The 20,433-nt window shown below is 44.4% G+C and overlaps 1 long non-coding RNA gene across 1 annotated transcript; it reads right to left on the bottom strand.

Moving 5' to 3' along the window:
* Positions 1 to 11,025: 11,025 nt before the first annotated feature.
* Positions 11,026 to 12,579, bottom strand: LOC127912928 (uncharacterized). Its single transcript, XR_008084136.1, has 3 exons — positions 12,516 to 12,579; positions 11,339 to 11,667; positions 11,026 to 11,270 (listed from the first exon to the last, which is right to left on the bottom strand). It is a non-coding gene; the product is annotated as an uncharacterized LOC127912928 (long non-coding RNA).
* Positions 12,580 to 20,433: the final 7,854 nt, after the last annotated feature.

Here is a 20,433-nt window from a genome sequence, read left to right as displayed (position 1 = left end):
TGTAGATATCATTAATACTGGCTAAATGAGTGAGCAGTAGTGTGATTCACATCAATGTAGATATCATTAATACTGGCTAAATGAGTGAGCAGTAGTGTGATTCACATCAATGTAGATATCATTAATACTGGCTAAATGAGTGAGCAGTAGTGTGATTCACATCAATGTAGATATCATTAATACTGGCTAAATGAGGGAGCAGTAGTGTGATTCACATCTATGTAGATAGTAGATATCATTAATACTGGCTAAATGAGTGAGCAGTAGTGTGATTCACATCAATGTAGATATCATTAATACTGGCTAAATGAGGGAGCAGTAGTGTGATTCACATCAATGTAGATATCATTACTACTGGCTAAATGAGGGAGCAGTAGTGTGATTCACATCTATGTAGATAGTAGATATCATTAATACTGGCTATATGAGTGAGCAGTAGTGTGATTCACATCAATGTAGATATCATTAATACTGGCTATATGAGTGAGCAGTAGTGTGATTCACATCAATGTAGATAGTAGATATCATTAATACTGGCTAAATGAGGGAGCAGTAGTGTGATTCACATCTATGTAGATGTCATTAATACTGGCTATATGAGGGAGCAGTAGTGTGATTCACATCTATGTAGATAGTAGATATCATTAATACTGGCTAAATGAGGGAGCAGTAGTGTGATTCACATCCATATAGATATCATTAATAATGGCTAAATGAGGGAGCAGTAGTGTGATTCACATCAATGTAGATATCATTAATACTGGCTAAATGAGTGAGCAGTAGTGTGATTCACATCTATGTAGATAGTAGATATCATTAATACTGGCTAAATGAGGGAGCAGTAGTGTGATTCACATCTATGTAGATATCATTAATACTGGCTAAATGAGTGAGCAGTAGTGTGATTCACATCAATGTAGATATCATTAATACTGGCTAAATGAGGGAGCAGTAGTGTGATTCACATCTATGTAGATAGTAGATATCATTAATACTGGCTAAATGAGGGAGCAGTAGTGTGATTCACATCAATGTAGATATCATTAATACTGGCTAAATGAGTGAGCAGTAGTGTGATTCACATCAATGTAGATAGTAGATATCATTAATACTGGCTAAATGAGTGAGCAGTAGTGTGATTCACATCAATGTAGATATCATTAATACTGGCTAAATGAGTGAGCAGTAGTGTGATTCACATCAATGTAGATAGTAGATATCATTAATACTGGCTAAATGAGGGAGCAGTAGTGTGATTCACATCAATGTAGATATCATTAATACTGGCTAAATGAGTGAGCAGTAGTGTGATTCACATCAATGTAGATAGTAGATATCATTAATACTGGCTAAATGAGTGAGCAGTAGTGTGATTCACATCAATGTAGATAGTAGATATCATTAATACTGGCTAAATGAGGGAGCAGTAGTGTGATTCACATCTATGTAGATATCATTACTACTGGCTAAATGAGTGAGCAGTAGTGTGATTCACATCAATGTAGATAGTAGATATCATTAATACTGGCTAAATGAGGGAGCAGTAGTGTGATTCACATCAATGTAGATATCATTAATACTGGCTAAATGAGTGAGCAGTAGTGTGATTCACATCAATGTAGATAGTAGATATCATTAATACTGGCTAAATGAGTGAGCAGTAGTGTGATTCACATCAATGTAGATATCATTAATACTGGCTAAATGAGGGAGCAGTAGTGTGATTCACATCAATGTAGATATCATTAATACTGGCTAAATGAGGGAGCAGTAGTGTGATTCACATCAATGTAGATATCATTAATACTGGCTAAATGAGTGAGCAGTAGTGTGATTCACATCTATGTAGATAGTAGATATCATTAATACTGGCTAAATGAGGGAGCAGTAGTGTGATTCACATCTATGTAGATATCATTAATACTGGCTAAATGAGGGAGCAGTAGTGTGATTCACATCAATGTAGATATCATTAATACTGGCTAAATGAGGGAGCAGTAGTGTGATTCACATCTATGTAGATAGTAGATATCATTAATACTGGCTAAATGAGGGAGCAGTAGTGTGATTCACATCTATGTAGATATCATTAATACTGGCTAAATGAGGGAGCAGTAGTGTGATTCACATCAATGTAGATATCATTAATACTGTCACGAGTCCGACCGAGGGTGTCTCCCCTTCCCGGGCGGTTGGCGCTCGGCGGTCGTCGTCACCGGCCTATTAGCTGCCACTGATTGTTTTTCCTCTCCCTCCTTGTATGTTTAGTGGTAGCACCTGTTCATGATTAAATCAGCTAATTAGTTTGTCTTTATTAGACAGCCGGCCCGCCTGGTTGTTGTGCGGGATTATTGCAGTGTAACCTTCGGCTCTGTTGTTAGAAGTACGTGTTAGTGCCTGGTCGTTATTTTTTTCCGTTGTACATTCTCATGCCCTGTGTTTGGGGCCGTTACTATTGTGAGCACCCTGGGATGCGTTGGCGCTATTAAAGACGCACAGCTTTGCACTCACTGTCTCCTGCGTTTGACTCCACACACCTACGACACCTGAAGTGTTACAGAATCCCGCACCTAAATAAAATCGAATGGAGTCAGCAGGAGCAGCAGCCAACCCTCTCCCATCGATGGAGGAACGGGTTCTCCACCACACCACCATTCTCCATCGGATCGGATCCGCGATGGATCAAGTGATGGAGAGAATGGACCGATGGGAGAGGAGTGGTCTCCTCTCTCCACCTTCGGCACCCCCGACTCCGGACTCCCCATCACTCGACTCCAGCACCCTTCGTCTGACGCTACCGAGGGCTTATGATGGAGCGGCGGCGGGTTGCCAGGGGTTTCTGCTTCAGCTGGAGCTATACCTGGCCACCGTTAGACCCACTCCCTCAGGAGCGGAGAGGGTGAGTGTCCTCATCTCCTGCCTCACGGGTCGTGCTCTGGAGTGGGCGAACGCAGTCTGGAATGGCCCAGACTCAGCGGGAGCACTACCCAGAGTTTTCCTGCCGCTTCCGTGCCGTATTTGATCACCCTATAGACGGCCGAGCGGTGGGAGAACGACTTTTCCATCTCAGGCAGGAGAGGAGGAGCGCCCAGGATTACAGCTGGAGTTCCGGACCTTGGCAGCCGGATCTGGGTGGAACGACAGGGCCCTTATGGACCACTACAGGTGTGGTCTCCGAGAGGACGTCCGCCGGGAGTTAGCGTGTCGGGACACCACTCTGTCACTGGATCAGCTGATTGACATGTCCATTCGACTGGACAATCTGCTGGCTGCCCATGGCGTTCAGAGAGGGTCCTGTGCGTTCCACCACCCAGCCCCTCCGCTCCCATTCCGATGGAGTTGGGAGGGGCTGCGCCGAGGGTACCGGAGGAGGAGGCCTTCCCTGCACCAACTGTGGTCGGAGAGGACACACGTCTGATCGGTGCTGGGGGGTCCGTCTGGGAGTAGAGATGGCAGGCGGAACGCTTCTCGGTCACCCCAGGTGAGTCAGCATCAGACTCACCCAGAATCCCTTGTTGGCCATATGTTTGTCTTAATCTCTTTCCTTCACTTTTTCCCTCTTCCCAGCATAGGGCGCTAGTCGATTCAGGCGCAGCTGGGAACTTTATGGATCGCGGACTCGCCCTTAAGTTAGGGGTTCCGCTGGTGCCGATAGATTCTCCTTTCCCCGTGCACTCCCTAGATAGCCGGCCATTAGGGTCAGGGATGGTCGGGAGACCACGGTCCCACTGGACATGGTGACGCAGGGGAATCATAGGGAGCGTATCAGTTTTTTTATTATTGATTCGCCTGCGTTTCCAGTGGTGCTGGGGACTCCTGGCTGGCCCGGCACAATCCTAAAATTTCGTGGAGACAAGGGGTTCTCCAGGGGTGGTCAGAGGAGTGTTCTGGAAGGTGTTTGGGAGTTTCCATCGGTGCCACGTCGGTGGAGAGTCCAGACCAGGGTTCCACGGTGTGCATTCCCCCGAGTATGCCGATTTGGCAATCGCTTTCAGTAAAGTGAAAGCGACTAAATTACCACCTTATCGACCGGGAAGGGATTGTACGATAGATCTCCAGGTAGACGCTGCGCTTCCCAAGAGTCATGTGTACCCGCTGTCCCAGGAGGAGACGTTGGCAATGGAGACATATGTCACGGAGTCGCTGGGACAGGGGTACATTCGGCCCTCCATTTCACCCGTCTCCTCGAGTTTCTTTTTGTGAGGAAAAAGGAGGGAGGTTTGCGTCCGTGTATCGATTATAGAGGTCTAAACGCCATCACAGTGGGGTATAGTTACCCTCTACCTCTCATCGCTACGGCGGTGGAATCGTTCCACGGAGCGCAGTTCTTCACAAAACTGGATCTCAGGAGCGCGTATAGTCTGGTGCGTATTCGGAAGGGAGACGAGTGGAAAACCGCATTTAGTACTACATCCGGCCACTATGAGTACCTCGTCATGCCGTATGGGTTAAAGAATGCTCCAGCCGTTTTCCAATCCTTTGTAGACGAGATTCTCAGGGACCTGTGCGGTCAGGGGTGGTTGTTTATATCGATGACATTCTGATCTACTCGGCCACTCACACCGCGCATGTGTCTCTGGTGCGCAAAGTGCTTGGAAGACTGCTGGAGCATGACCTATACGTCAAGGCTGAGAAATGCGTGTTCTCTAAACGAGCCGTCTCTTTTCTGGGATATCGCATTTCCACCTCGGGGTGGTGATGGAGGGTGAACGCATTAGGGCCGTGCGTAATTGGCCGACTCCAACCACGGTAAAGGAGGTGCAGCGGTTTTTGGGTTTTGCCAACTACTACCGGAGGTTTATCCGGGTTTTGGCCAGATAGCGGCTCCCATTACCTCACTGCTGGGGGGCCGGTGCGATTGCAGTGGTCAGCACAGGCGGACAGGGCATTCAACAAGTTGAAGGCGCTGTTCACTGAGGCGCCCGTGTTGGCGCATCCGGATCCCTCTCTAGCATTCATAGTGGAGGTGGACGCGTCCGAGGCTGGGGTGGGTGCCGTGCTATCACAGCGCTCGGGTACGCCACCAAAACTCCGCCCCTGCGCTTTCTTCTCAAGGAAGCTCAGCCCAGCGGAGCGTAACTATGATGTGGGGGACCGGGAGTTGCTAGCGGTGGTTAGAGCTCTGAAGGTGTGGAGACACTGGCTTGAGGGGGCTAAGCACCCTTTTCTCATCTGGACCGACCACCAGAATCTGGAGTATATTCGGGCTGCAAGGAGACTTAACCCACGTCAGGCAAGGTGGGCCATATTCTTCACCGGTTCCGGTTTACTTTGTCTTATAGACCGGGCTCCCAGAACGTGAAGGCTGACGCACTGTCCCGCCTTTACGACACCGAGGATGGGTCCACCGAACCTACTCCCATCCTTCCCGCCTCTAAGCTGGTAGCCCCAGTGGTATGGGAGGTGGACTCGGACATCGAGCGGGCGTTACGGGCTGAACCCGCGCCTCCTCAGTGTCCAGCGGGGCGAAGGTACGTGCCGCTTGATGTTCGGGACAAGCTGATTCGGTGGGCTCACGTCCTACCTCCTCGGGTCACCCTGGGGTGACGAGGACAGTGGGGAGCCTTCAGGGAGGTATTGGTGGCCTACGTTGGTTAAGGACGTTAAGGGTTATGTCTCCTCTTGCTCAGTGTGCGCTCAGAGTAAGGCTCCTAGGCACCTTCCTAGAGGGAAGCTACAACCCCTCCCCGTTCCACAGCGGCCATGGTCACATCTGTCCATAGATTTCCTGACCGATCTTCCGCCGTCTCAGGGGAACACCGCGGTTCTAGTGATTGTGGATCGGTTTTCTAAGTCCTGCCGTCTCCTCCCGTTGCCCGGTATCCCTACAGCCCTGCAGACTGCGGAGGCATTATTTACCCATGTCTTTCGGCACTACGGGGTGCCGGAGGACATCGTTTCTGATCGGGGCCCCCAATTCACGTCTCGGGTATGGAGAGCGTTCATGGAACGTTTGGGGGTCTCTGTCAGCCTGACCTCCGGTTATCACCCGAGAGTAATGGGCAGGTGGAGAGATTGAACCAGGAGGTGGGTAGGTTTCTGCGGTCGTATTGCCAGGATCGGCCAGGGGAGTGGGCACGATACATTCCCTGGGCTGAAATGGCTCAGAACTCACTACGCCACTCCTCTACTAACGTGTCCCCTTTTCAGTGTGTGTTGGGATACCAGCCGGTCCTGGCACCATGGCATCCGAGCCAGACCGAGGCTCCTGCGGTGGAGGAATGGGTACAGCGCTCCAAGGAGACCTGGAGGGCCGTCCAGGAGTCTCTACGACAAGCGAGTGGACGGCAGAAGAGGAGTGCTGACCGCCACCGCAGTGAGGCCCCGTGTTTGTACCGGGGGACAGGGTCTGGCTCTCGACCCGAAACCTACCTCTCCGCTTGCCCTGCCGGAAGCTGGGTCCGCAGTGTGTAGGGCCCTTTAAAGTCCTGAGGAGAATAAACGAGGTGTGTTATCGATTACAACTCCCTTCCTATTATCGAATTAACCCCTCGTTTCATGTGTCTCTCCTCAGGCCGGTGGTAGCTGGTCCCCTGCAGGACAGTGAGGTACCGGAGGTCCCTCCCCCTCTGGACATCGAGGGGACCCCGGCGTACACGATCCGGGCCATTCTGGACTCAAGACGCCGGGTGAGGGGCCTGCAGTACCTCGTGGACTGGGAGGGGTACGGTCCGGAGGAGAGGTGCTGGGTACCGGTGAGGGACATCTTGGATCCATCCATGTTGAGGATTTCCATCGCCTCCATCCGGATCGCCCTGCACCTCGTCCTCCGGGGCGACCTCGAGGCCGGTGTCGGCGCGCTGCGGGAGCCGCGCGTCAGGAGGGGTACTGTCACGAGTCCGACCGAGGGTGTCTCCCCTTCCCGGGCGGTTGGCGCTCGGCGGTCGTCGTCACCGGCCTATTAGCTGCCACTGATTGTTTTTCCTCTCCCTCCTTGTATGTTTAGTGGTAGCACCTGTTCATGATTAAATCAGCTAATTAGTTTGTCTTTATTAGACAGCCGGCCCGCCTGGTTGTTGTGCGGGATTATTGCAGTGTAACCTTCGGCTCTGTTGTTAGAAGTACGTGTTAGTGCCTGGTCGTTATTTTTTCCGTTGTACATTCTCATGCCCTGTGTTTGGGGCCGTTACTATTGTGAGCACCCTGGGATGCGTTGGCGCTATTAAAGACGCACAGCTTTGCACTCACTGTCTCCTGCGTTTGACTCCACACACCTACGACACCTGAAGTGTTACAAATACTGGCTAAATGAGGGAGCAGTAGTGTGATTCACATCAATGTAGATATCATTAATACTGGCTAAATGAGGGAGCAGTAGTGTGATTCACATCAATGTAGATATCATTAATACTGGCTAAATGAGGGAGCAGTAGTGTGATTCACATCAATGTAGATATCATTAATACTGGCTAAATGAGTGAGCAGTAGTGTGATTCACATCCATATAGATATCATTAATACTGGCTATATGAGGGAGCAGTAGTGTGATTCACATCTATGTAGATAGTAGATATCATTAATACTGGCTAAATGAGGGAGCAGTAGTGTGATTCACATCAGTGTAGATATCATTACTACTGGCTAAATGAGTGAGCAGTAGTGTGATTCACATCAGTGTAGATATCATTAATACTGGCTAAATGAGGGAGCAGTAGTGTGATTCACATCTATGTAGATATCATTAATACTGGCTAAATGAGGGAGCAGTAGTGTGATTCACATCCATATAGATATCATTAATACTGGCTAAATGAGGGAGCAGTAGTGTGATTCACATCTATGTAGATATCATTAATACTGGCTAAATGAGGGAGCAGTAGTGTGATTCACATCTATGTAGATATCATTAATACTGGCTAAATGAGGGAGCAGTAGTGTGATTCACATCCATATAGATATCATTAATACTGGATAAATGAGTGAGCAGTAGTGTGATTCACATCCATATAGATATCATTAATACTGGCTAAATGAGGGAGCAGTAGTGTGATTCACATCCATATAGATATCATTAATACTGGATAAATGAGTGAGCAGTAGTGTGATTCACATCTATGTAGATATCATTAATACTGGCTAAATGAGTGAGCAGTAGTGTGATTCACATCCATATAGATATCATTAATACTGGCTATATGAGTGAGCAGTAGTGTGATTCACATCTATGTAGATATCATTAATACTGGCTAAATGAGTGAGCAGTAGTGTGATTCACATCTATGTAGATATCATTAATACTGGCTAAATGAGTGAGCAGTAGTGTGATTCACATCCATATAGATATCATTAATACTGGCTAAATGAGGGAGCAGTAGTGTGATTCACATCCATATAGATATCATTAATACTGGATAAATGAGTGAGCAGTAGTGTGATTCACATCCATATAGATATCATTAATACTGGCTAAATGAGGGAGCAGTAGTGTGATTCACATCCATATAGATATCATTAATACTGGCTATATGAGTGAGCAGTAGTGTGATTCACATCAATGTAGATAGTAGATATCATTAATACTGGCTATATGAGTGAGCAGTAGTGTGATTCACATCAGTGTAGATATCATTAATACTGGCTATATGAGTGAGCAGTAGTGTGATTCACATCTATGTAGATATCATTAATACTGGCTATATGAGTGAGCAGTAGTGTGATTCACATCAATGTAGATATCATTAATACTGGCTATATGAGGGAGCAGTAGTGTGATTCACATCAATGTAGATAGTAGATATCATTAATACTGGCTAAATGAGTGAGCAGTAGTGTGATTCACATCAATGTAGATAGTAGATATCATTAATACTGGCTAAATGAGTGAGCAGTAGTGTGATTCACATCAATGTAGATAGTAGATATCATTAATACTGGATAAATGAGTGAGCAGTAGTGTGATTCACATCAATATAGATATCATTAATACTGGCTAAATGAAGGAGCAGTAGTGTGATTCACATCAATGTAGATATCATTAATACTGGCTATATGAGTGAGCAGTAGTGTGATTCACATCAATGTAGATAGTAGATATCATTAATACTGGCTATATGAGTGAGCAGTAGTGTGATTCACATCAATGTAGATAGTAGATATCATTAATACTGGATAAATGAGTGAGCAGTAGTGTGATTCACATCAATATAGATATCATTAATACTGGCTAAATGAAGGAGCAGTAGTGTGATTCACATCAATGTAGATATCATTAATACTGGCTAAATGAGTGAGCAGTAGTGTGATTCACATCAATGTAGATATCATTAATACTGGCTAAATGAGTGAGCAGTAGTGTGATTCACATCAATGTAGATATCATTAATACTGGCTAAATGAGGGAGCAGTAGTGTGATTCACATCCATATAGATATCATTAATAATGGCTAAATGAGTGAGCAGTAGTGTGATTCACATCCATATAGATATCATTAATACTGGCTAAATGAAGGAGCAGTAGTGTGATTCACATCAATGTAGATATCATTAATACTGGCTAAATGAGTGAGCAGTAGTGTGATTCACATCAATGTAGATATCATTAATACTGGCTATATGAGTGAGCAGTAGTGTGATTCACATCAATGTAGATATCATTAATACTGGCTATATGAGTGAGCAGTAGTGTGATTCACATCAATGTAGATATCATTAATACTGGCTAAATGAGTGAGCAGTAGTGTGATTCACATCAATGTAGATAGTAGATATCATTAATACTGGCTAAATGAGGGAGCAGTGGTGTGATTCACATCTATGTAGATAGTAGATATCATTAATACTGGCTAAATGAGGGAGCAGTAGTGTGATTCACATCTATGTAGATATCATTAATACTGGCTAAATGAGTGAGCAGTAGTGTGATTCACATCTATGTAGATAGTAGATATCATTAATACTGGCTAAATGAGGGAGCAGTAGTGTGATTCACATCTATGTAGATATCATTAATACTGGCTAAATGAGGGAGCAGTAGTGTGATTCACATCTATGTAGATAGTAGATATCATTAATACTGGCTATATGAGTGAGCAGTAGTGTGATTCACATCTATGTAGATATCATTAATACTGGCTAAATGAGGGAGCAGTAGTGTGATTCACATCTATGTAGATATCATTAATACTGGCTAAATGAGGGAGCAGTAGTGTGATTCACATCTATGTAGATATCATTAATACTGGCTAAATGAGGGAGCAGTAGTGTGATTCACATCAATGCGTGATAAGTGATATCCGTATCGCCCATAGTCTACACCAATGCTGTCCTCCAAGCGTTTACTCAACATGGATAACTTTTGCACAGCAGTCGCACCATTGGAAGCTTGGACTGTAGTCTACAAAAGCCTGTTCCTGCTCCTTTCCAGCGATCCATCAAAACACATTTGGTGTGTCATCATAGTGGTCTCTGATTGGTGGTCATCATTTGGTGTGTCATCGTAGTGGTCTCTGATTGGTGGTCATCATTTGGTGTGTCATCATACTGGTCTCTTATTGGTGGTCATCATTTGGTGTGTCATCATAGTGGTCTCTTATTGGTGGTCATCATTTTGTATGTCATCATCGTGGTCTCCGATTGGTGGTCATCATTTGGTGTGTCATCATAGTGGTCTCCGATTGGTGGTCAACATTTGGTGTGTCATCATAGTGGTCTCTGATTTGTGCTCAGACTCGCTCAGGCAGAAAAATAACTTGCGCCTTTTGTCAATGCTGGTTTGAACAATTTTTTCTCGCAAACATCCTTCCTGAATTTAAAAGTAATCCTAGAAGTATTTTTTTTTTTTTTTAAGTATCTGTAATCTGATTACATTATTATTGCAGGTAACATTACTCTCCAATCCTGCACCCCCCTCCCCTACACCTATATGTCTTGACTGGGAGAGGAGATGAATGGCCTTATCTATGACCAGAGTGAATGGGGAGCCTTTTGGGACACAACCTGTAACATGTGTAACATATGTGAGACTCATACAGGCCTAGATGGAACCAATAAATACAACACCTTGCTGTCTTCAGATCAGACACCTCCTATAGACCCAAAGCCCTTCAGATCAGACACCTCCTATAGACCCAAAGCCCTTCAGATCAGACACCTCCTATAGACCCAAAGCCCTTCAGATCAGACACCTCCTATAGACCCAAAGCCCTTCAGATCAGACACCTCCTATAGACCCAAATCCCTTCAGATCAGACACCTCCTATAGACCCAAAGCCCTTCAGATCAGACACCTCCTATAGACCCAAAGCCCTTCAGATCAGACACCTCCTATAGACCTAAAGCCCTTCAGATCAGACACCTCCTATAGACCTAAAGCCCTTCAGGTCAGACTCCTCCTATAGACCCAAAGCCCTTCAGATCAGACACCTCCTATAGACCCAAAGCCCTTCAGATCAGACACCTCCTATAGACCCAAAGCCCTTCAGATCAGACACCTCCTATAGACCCAAAGCCCTTCAGATCAGACACCTCCTATAGACCCAAAGCCCTTCAGATCAGACACCTCCTATAGACCCAAAGCCCTTCAGATCAGACACCTCCTATAGACCCAAAGCCCTTCAGATCAGACACCTCCTATAGACCCAAAGCCCTTCAGATCAGACACCTCCTATAGACCCAAAGCCCTTCAGATCAGACACCTCCTATAGACCCAAAGCCCTTCAGATCAGACACCTCCTATAAGACCCAAAGCCCTTCAGATCAGACACCTCCTATAGACCCAAAGCCCTTCAGATCAGACACCTCCTATAGACCCAAAACCCTTCAGATCAGACACCTCCTATAGACCCAAAGCCCTTCAGATCAAACACCTCCTATAAGACCCAAAGCCCTTCAGATCAGACCCCTACTATAAGACCCAAAGCCCTTCAGATCAGACCCTTCAGACCTAAAGCCCTTCAGATCAGACACCTCCTATAGACCCAAAGCCCTTCAGGTCAGACTCCTCCTATAGACCCAAAGCCCTTCAGATCAGACACCTCCTATAGACCCAAAGCCCTTCAGATCAGACACCTCCTATAGACCCAAAGCCCTTCAGATCAGACACCTCCTATAGACCCAAAAATCAGATCAAGACACCTCCTATAAAAAGAGATCAGAGTCTCCTATAGACCCAAAGGAGTTTCAGATCAGACACCTCCTATAGACCCAAAGCCCTTCAGATCTCCTATAGACCCAAAGCCCTTCAGATCAGACACCTCCTATAGACCCAAAGCCCTTCAGATCAGACACCACACACTCCTATAGACCCAAAGCCCTTCAGATCAGACACTCTATAAGACCCAAAGCCCTTCAGATCAGACAATAGAAAACTTCAGATCAGACAGGTCCAGACCCAAAACCCTTCAGATCAGTCTATAGACCCAAATCAGATCAAACACCTCCTAAAGACCCAAAGCCCTTCAGATGAGATCCTATAGACCCAAAGCTCAGACATCTTGACCCAAAGCCCTTCAGATCTCGTATAGACCCAAAGCCCTTCAGATCAGACACTATAGACCCAAAGCCCTTAGATCAGACACCTCCTATAGACCCAAAGCCCTTCAGATCAGACACCTCCTATAGACCCAAAGCCCTTCAGATCAGACACTATAGACCCAAAGCCCTTCAGATCAGACACTATAGACCCAAAGCCCTTCAGATCAGACACCTCCTATAGACCCAAAGCCCTTCAGATCAGACACCTCCTATAAGACCCAAAGCCCTTCAGATCAGACATCTCCTATAGACCCAAAGCCCTTCAGATCAGACACTCCTATAGACCCAAAACCCTTCAGATCAGACACACTATAGACCCAAAGCCCTTCAGATCAAACACCTCCTATAAGACCCAAAGCCCTTCAGATCAGACACTCCTATAGACAAAGCCCTTCAGATCAGACACTCCTATAGACCCAAAGCCCTTCAGATCAGACACCTCCTATAGACCCAAAGCCCTTCAGATCAGACACCTCCTATAGACCCAAAGCCCTTGAACGGGAAAATTATTACCACAAACAAATACTGTCAACTAAAAAGAGATGAAGTCAAGTAGGAGTTTCTGGCACACTGGCCGTTCTCTTCTCCCAAAGCTTCGGAAAATAAACAACAAGTAAGAGCCAAAGCTGGAAGCAAACTAAAATCAAACAGTATAAAACACATATAACATATCAAGGCTTAAATAGAAAACCATATGCAGGTGCAGTAAATTCACTGTCTATGTAAATGAACATAAAAGGGATGAGATCTGGCTGGATCTTGAGTTAGTCTTTAGGACTGAGTAGAATGGGACACACACACACACACACACACACACACACACACACACACACACACACACACACACACACACACACACACACACACACACACACACACACACACACACACACACACACACACACACACACACACACACACGGACACACACGCTAGCTCGAGAGGAGTTTACCAGATAGTTTGCGAGAGAGGGAATAAGATCCATCGTCGGCGCTCACCGTTTTTACAATAGGTATAAAAGTCATGACATTAAATAGGCCTTTGTCTCTCCGCCAACAGATTCTGTTTCAGTCCAGATTAAACACCGTCACACTAACACACCTGAAAACATTTCCAGGACACAGTGCACCACAGGACCCAGTTTAGATCTTTTACAACAATAATACCAGTTATACAGGCCTGATGATTCTACGAACTTGAGAGACAGAGACACAGAGAGAGACACAGCGAGAGACACACACACAGAGAGAGAGAAAGAGAGAGAGAAAGAGAGAGAGACCGAGACAGAGAGAGACACAGAGAGAGAGAGAGAAGAGAGAGAGAGAGAGAGAGAGAGAGAGAGAGAGAGAGAGAGAGAGAGAGAGAGAGAGAGAGAAAGAGAGAGAGAGAGAGAGAGAGAGAGAGAGAGAGAGAGAGAGACCGAGACAGAGAGAGACACGGAGAGAGACACAGAGAGAGACACACACACACAGAGAGAGAAAGAGAGAGAGAAAGAGAGAGAGACCGAGACAGAGAGAGACACAGAGAGAGAGAGAGAGAGAGAGACCGAGACAGAGAGAGACACAGAGAGAGAGAGAGAGAGAGAGAGAGAGAGAGAGAGAGAGAGAGAGAGAGAGAGAGAGAGAGAGACAGAGACAGAGAGAGACACGGAGAGAGACACACACAGAGAGAGAGAAAGAGAGAGAAACCGAGACAGAGAGAGACACGGAGAGAGAAAGAGAGAGAAAGAGAGAGACAGAGAGAGAAACGGAGAGAGACACACACACAGAGAGAGAGACAGAGAGACCGAGACAGAGAGAGACACACACACAGAGAGAGAGAGAGAAAGAGACACTGAGTCAGAGAGACCGAGACCGAGACCGAGACAGACAGACAGACAGACAGACAGACAGACAGACAGACAGACAGACAGACAGACAGAGATGACCCCATCGCCATAACCTACCTGCTGAGTTTTTGGGAGTCAGACAGACAGACAACCCCATGTCTGTAACCTTCCTGTCAACATTAAAACACAGCTGAAGGAAAAGCTCCTCAATCACACAGACTTTAGAATATTTCTGTGTATCAACCTACACTATAATCATCTGACGGATTTGGAATGAATGCTACCGTAGAAACACAATGATTTTGTTCCAGAGAAAATCACTCAACGTCTCGATGAGATCCAATATTTATCTGGGTGTGGACTGTGGACGCAGACGAGACAGAAACTAGACAGAATCACAGGATCTAGCCAAGGAGTACGGACAAGATAAAGTCGGCTTCCAAAATGGCACCCTATTCCCTCGTACTGCACTACTGTTGATCCAAAATGGCACCCTATTCCCATGTAGTGCACTACTGTTGATCCAAAATGGCACCCTATTCCCATGTAGTGCACTACTGTTGATCCAAAATGGCACCCTATTCCCATGTAGTGCACTACTGTTGATCCAAAATGGCACCCTATTCCCATGTAGTGCACTACTGTTGATCCAAAATGGCACCCAGTTCTCTTGTAGTGCACTACTGTTGATCCAAAATGGCACCCAGTTCTCTTGTAGTGCACTACTGTTGATCACGGACCATTTGTGAAAATCACTTAGACAGGATAGTAGACATGGACAGGAGACATGTTTGAAACCTCTCTGCCACAATACTCTTGTTTCACACAGACCACCTGTCAAGCCAATGGTTGACTGAGACAGGTGGGTCCACACCAAAGTGTCGCATGTCATAATGACTCAACTGTCTCCATCAAGCTGAGCACATTTGAAATAGACAAAATGGTGGCGTTGGATTACTTCATGGAGCAAAACATGTATTTTAATAACGGAGCATTTTCTAAATTCAAAAACAAACCAGCTGCAACTGGACAGTTTAGAATATACATGTTTGGCCGAATCAAGAACTCAAAATCAAATCACATTTTATGGGTCACATTCACATGGTTAGCATTTGTTATTGCAAGTGTAGTGAAATGCTTTTGCTTCTAGATCCAACAGTGCAGCAGTATCTAACAGATAATATCTAGCAATTCCACAACGAAACCTAATATGTAACAAATTCCACAACAAAACACAATCTAGTAAAGGAATGGGATGAGAATATATAAATATATGGTTGAGTAGTGACAGAGTGGCTGAGATGCAATAGATAGTGAAGGATATAGTAGACACATGAGATGAGTAATGCGTGATATGTAAACATTCTTAAAAGTGCCATTGTTTAAAGTGACTATTGTTCCATTTTTTAAAGTGGCCAATGATATCAAATCTGTATGTAGGCAGCTGCCTCTCTGTGTTAGTGGTGGCTGTTTAAGAGTCTGATGGCCTTGAGATAGAAGCTGTTTTTCAGTCTCTCGGTCCCAGCTTTGATGCACCTGTACTGACCTCGCCTTCTGGATGATAGCGGGGTGAACAGGCAGTGGCTCGGGTGGTTGTTGTCCTTGATGATCTTTATGGCCTTCCTGTGACATCAGGTGCTGTAGGTGTCCTGGAGGGCAGGTAGTTTGCCCCCGGTGATGCGTTGTGCAGACCTCACTACACTCTGGAGAGCCTTACGGTTGTGGGCGGAGCGACACCGACAGGATGCTCTAGATTGTGCATCTGTAAAAGTTTGTGAGAGTTTTCGTTGACCGGCCACATTTTTTCAGCCTCCTGAGGTCGAAGAGGCGCTGTTGCGCCTTCTTCACCATGCTGTCTGTGTGGGTGGACCATTTCAGTTTGTCGATGATATGTACACCGAGGAACTTAAAACTTTCCACCTTCTCCACTACTGTCCCGTCGACGTAGATAGGGGGGTGCTCCCTTTTCTGTTTCCTGAAGTCCACAATAATCTCTTTTGTTTTGTTGACGTTGAGTGAGAGGTTATTTTCCTGACACCATACTCCGAGGGCCCTCACCTCCTCCCTGTAGGCCGTCTCGTCGTTGTTGGTAATCAAGCCTACCACTGTAGTGTCGTCTGCAAACTTGATGATTGGGTTGGAGACGTGCTTGGCCACGCAGTCATGGGTGAACAGGGAGTACAGGAGAGGACTGAGAACGCACCCTTGTGTGGCCCCTGTGTTGAGGTTCAGAGGAGTGGAGGTGTTGTTTCCTACCTTCTCCATCTGGGGGTGGCCCGTCAGGAAGTCCAGGACCCAGTTGCACAGGGCGGGGTTCAGACCCAGGGTCTCGAGATGAATGACGAGTTTGGAGAATATTATGGTGTTAAATGCTGAGCTGTAGTCAATAAGCAGCATTCTTACATAGGTATTCCTCTTGTCCAGTGTGATGGCGATTGCATCGTCTGTGGATCTATTTGGGCGGTAGGCAATTCGGAGTAGGTCTAGGGTGTCAGGCAGGGTGGAGGTGATATGATCCTTGACTAGCCTCTCAAAACACTTAATGATGACAGAAGTGAGTGCTACGGGCAGTAGTAATTTAGTTCAGTTACCTTAGCTTTCTTGGGAACAGGAACAATGGTGGCCATCTTGAAGAATGTGAGGACAGCAGACTGGGTTAGGGATTGATTAAATGTGTTCGTAAACACAACAGCCAGCTGGTCTGCGCATGCTCTGAGGACGCAGCAAGGGATGTCGTCTGGGCCGGCTGCCTTGCGAGGGTTAACACGTTTAAATGTTTTACTCACGTCGGCCACGGAGAAGGAGAGCCCACAGTCTTTGGTAGTATCGCCAACGCCAGGTTAGTTGGAAAATCTACGGCAACGTTTTGTAGAGGCAAACCTGTACCAAAAAAAATATGTGGTTACATCTAACATGATCAAGAGGTGTACAATCTGCGTATACACTAACATAAGATACAAGAGGATGTCATCAATCTGCGTATACACTAACATAAGATACAAGAGGATGTCATCAATCTGCGTATACACTAACATAAGATACAAGAGGATGTCATCAATCTGCGTATACACTAACATAAGATACAAGAGGATGTCATCAATCTGCGTATACACTAACATAAGATACAAGAGGATGTCATCAATCTGCGTATACACTAACATAAGATACAAGAGGATGTCATCAATCTGCGTATACACTAACATAAGATACAAGAGGATGTCATCAATCTGCGTATACACTAACATAAGATACAAAGGAGGATGTCATCAATCTGCGTATACACTAACATAAGATACAAGAGGATGTCATCAATCTGCGTATACACTAACATAAGATACAAGAGGATGTCATCAATCTGCGTATACACTAACATAAGATACAAGAGGATGTCATCAATCTGATGTATACACTAACATAAGATACAAGAGGATGTCATCAATCTGCGTATACACTAACATAAGATACAAGAGGATGTCATCAATCTGCGTATACACTAACATAAGATACAAGAGGATGTCATCAATCTGCGTATACACTAACATAAGATACAAGAGGATGTCATCAATCTGCGTATACACTAACATAAGATACAAGAGGATGTCATCAATCTGCGTATACACTAACATAAGATACAAGAGGATGTCATCAATCTGCGTATACACTAACATAAGATACAAGAGGATGTCATCAATCTGCGTATACACTAACATAAGATACAAGAGGATGTCATCAATCTGCGTATACACTAACATAAGATACAAGAGGATGTCATCAATCTAACATAAGCGTATACACTAACATAAGATACAAGAGGATGTCATCAATCTGCGTATACACTAACATAAGATACAAGAGGATGTCATCAATCTGCGTATACACTAACATAAGATACAAGAGGATGTCATCAATCTGCGTATACACTAACATAAGATACAAGAGGATGTCATCAATCTGCGTAAGATACACTAACATAAGATACAAGAGGATGTCATCAATCTGCGTATACACTAACATAAGATACAAGAGGATGTCATCAATCTGCGTATACACTAACATAAGATACAAGAGGATGTCATCAATCTGCGTATACACTAACATAAGATACAAGAGGATGTCATCAATCTGCGTATACACTAACATAAGATACAAGAGGATGTCATCAATCTGCGTATACACTAACATAAGATACAAGAGGATGTCATCAATCTGCGTATACACTAACATAAGATACAAGAGATGATGTCATGTCAATCTGCGTATACACTAACATAAGATACAAGAGGATGTCATCAATCTGCGTATACACTAACATAAGATACAAGAGGATGTCATCAATCTGCGTATACACTAACATAAGATACAAGAGGATGTCATCAATCTGCGTATACACTAACATAAGATACAAGAGGATGTCATCAATCTGCGTATACACTAACATAAGATACAGAGAGGATGTCATCAATCTGCGTATACACTAACATAAGATACAAGAGGATGTCATCAATCTGCGTATACACTAACATAAGATACAAGAGGATGTCATCAATCTGCGTATACACTAACATAAGATACAAGAGGATGTCATCAATCTGCGTATACACTAACATAAGATACAAGAGGATGTCATCAATCTGCGTATACACTAACATAAGATACAAGAGGATGTCATCAATCTGCGTATACACTAACATAAGATACAAGAGGATGTCATCAATCTGCGTATACACTAACATAAGATACAAGAGGATGTCATCAATCTGCGTATACACTAACATAAGATACAAGAGGATGTCATCAATCTGCGTATACACTAACATAAGATACAAGAGGATGTCATCAATCTGCGTATACACTAACATAAGATACAAGAGGATGTCATCAATCTGCGTATACACTAACATAAGATACAAGAGGATGTCATCAATCTGCGTATACACTAACATAAGATACAAGAGGATGTCATCAATCTGCGTATACACTAACATAAGATACAAGAGGATGTCATCAATCTACAAGAGGATGTATACACTAACATAAGATACAAGAGGATGTCATCAATCTGCGTATACACTAACATAAGATACAAGAGGATGTCATCTAACATAATCTGCGTATACACTAACATAAGATACAAGAGGATGTCATCAATCTGCGTATACACTAACATAAGATACAAGAGGATGTCATCAATCTGCGTATACACTAACATAAGATACAAGAGGATGTCATCAATCTGCGTATACACTAACATAAGATACAAGAGGATGTCATCAATCTGCGTATACACTAACATAAGATACAAGAGGATGTCATCAATCTGCGTATACACTAACATAAGATACAAGAACATAAGATACTAACATAAGATACAAGAGGATGTCATCAATCTGCGTATACACTAACATAAGATACAAGAGGATGTCATCAATCTGCGTATACACTAACATAAGATACAAGAGGATGTCATCAATCTGCGTATACACTAACATAAGATACAGAGAGGATGTCATCAATCTGCGTATACACATAAGATAACATAAGATACAAGAGGATGTCATCAATCTGCGTATACACTAACATAAGATACAAGAGGATGTCATCAATCTGCGTATACACTAACATAAGATACAAGAGGATGTCATCAATCTGCGTATACACTAACATAAGATACAAGAGGATGTCATCAATCTGCGTATACACTAACATAAGATACAAGAGGATGTCATCAATCTGCGTATACACTAACATAAGATACAAGAGGATGTCATCAATCTGCGTATACACTAACATAAGATACAGGAGGATGTCATCAATCTGCGTATACACTAACATAAGATACAGGAGGATGTCATCAATCTGCGTATACACTAACATAAGATACAGGAGGATGTCATCAATCTGCGTATACACTAACATAAGATACAGGAGGATGTCATCGATCTGCGTATACACTAACATAAGATACAGGAGGATGTCATCGATCTGCGTATACACTAACATAAGATACAAGAGGATGTCATCAATCTGCGTATACACTAACATAAGATACAAGAGGATGTCATCAATCTGCGTATACACTAACATAAGATACAAGAGGATGTCATCAATCTGCGTATACACTAACATAAGATACA

The sequence above is a fragment of the Oncorhynchus keta genome, chromosome 28 (genome assembly GCF_023373465.1).
Source record: "Oncorhynchus keta strain PuntledgeMale-10-30-2019 chromosome 28, Oket_V2, whole genome shotgun sequence".
NCBI lineage: Eukaryota > Metazoa > Chordata > Actinopteri > Salmoniformes > Salmonidae > Oncorhynchus > Oncorhynchus keta.
This window is presented reverse-complemented; position numbering and strand designations above follow the sequence as displayed.